The sequence below is a fragment of the Dendrobium catenatum genome, unplaced genomic scaffold (assembly GCF_001605985.2).
Source record: "Dendrobium catenatum unplaced genomic scaffold, ASM160598v2 fragScaff_scaffold_207, whole genome shotgun sequence".
Lineage (NCBI taxonomy): Eukaryota > Viridiplantae > Streptophyta > Magnoliopsida > Asparagales > Orchidaceae > Dendrobium > Dendrobium catenatum.
The window spans coordinates 365,146-366,844 of NW_021318669.1; positions in this window are offsets into that span (position 1 = coordinate 365,146).

Consider the following 1,699-nt stretch of genomic DNA (forward strand, 5'->3'; position numbering starts at 1 on the left):
TATATCATTCCTCCATAACATCATTATGCCTCCTGACAGGCCCATTGCTGGAACTAAATAGAAACTCCACTTATCTCCCAACATCTTCATAATTTGAGTACTTTCTAAGGTATTGATCTTCATTTCCAACAAACCAACAAAGAACACCTTATGATCCTTGATCACCTCCTTTAGATATAGAGCAGCCTCCACTTTCTTGGCTCCTCTACAATTCCAAAAGAGTAAAGAACTCATTGATTAAAGATGGGGGAAGGGCCCCCAACCTTCTTTACCTTTTCACTCTCCCCTTTCCTATTATGAGGAAGTATGTTACCTGCTCCAAGGGATTTCAATTCCTTGAGAAGTTTAGCTTTCTTTTCCAAAGAGTGGTTCCTTACAGAACTTGAGTTATTCTTAGAATGATCCTTCTTCAATGAGGACCCCGAATTTTGCTTCAAATTTCCTTCCTCCAGACCAATAATAGGCTATATCGGTGATCGTAAGACTTCTCCTTCTTCTGGTTCTCCTCCAGCTTCAACCTCTGAGACCACCACATGCCCTTTTTCTTCTAAATTTGATAAAGAATCAAATTGATTCTGAACCAGCACTGAAGATTCCAACTCCTTACCGACCTTAAGATTGTTATCTGGATGATTACTTTTATCTGTCACCATATCCTCATCATCAATAACATCCTTAACCGGATCTTGATTAACCCCAGCTACCTCCTCCGGCTTATTAACCAGATTAATAGCATTTGAAACAGATTTCTTTTTCTGGTTGGAAGTGCCAATTTTGGGAACATACAACTTCTTCATATGAACTGAAAACTTTCTATTGAAAAATTTCCTGTTATCCATTACTCTATTCACCTTCTTCTTCCCGTGTTTAACAACAGTCCAGGAGCTTTCTTCACCCTTACCCTTCTCAAGCTGAGAGAACGAGTCCACTAGAGTAGGATTTCGACCACCATTAATGACTACATTTGGATTATCTGTATAATCAGAACCAACCTTCTCCTTCAAACTCCTACACATACTTCCAACGTGCCCGGCTTTACCACATTCATTACAAATTTTAGAAATTCCCTCATATTCTACCTTTTGAAAGAACTTTCCTGTTAAACCTTCCACCCATACCCCTTGAGGCAGTTTCAAATCAAGAGGAATTCGTACACAAACACGAGCAAATTCTCTTCTGCTCCATTCAAATAAGTTTCCGTCCAGTATATACGGTTTACCTATCTGTGAAGCAATCCTGCATATGTTGACCTCGTCCCAACATTGCAGGGGTAGGTTGGGCAACCTTATCCACACCGGAGAAGAAATTCCCTTTAAAGAAGTTGGATTGAAATTAGGTGACCATCTATCTAGACCAACCACATGGCCTCTAACCCACCAAGGTCCACCTGCTAATACCTTTTCCACCACTGAAGCATCTTCGAAAGAGCACAGGATCCAACCAAGACCCAGACCAATGTAGTTTGGTAGTTCAAAAGATGTTATTTCCAATGGAATGTAATCAAGTATCAATATTTCTCAGCTTCATGCTAAGAATGAGGCTTAATCTATTCAGGATAAGGTGGTTGTTAAACCTGATCCTATTGAGCTTGAGCAGGATTTATGAATAATAAAGACCATTAGAATTAGTAAGTTCAAGATATTGATGATATTAGACTATATGTTAATAAAGTGGATTGATTATTGGGCTCTAAGGAGGG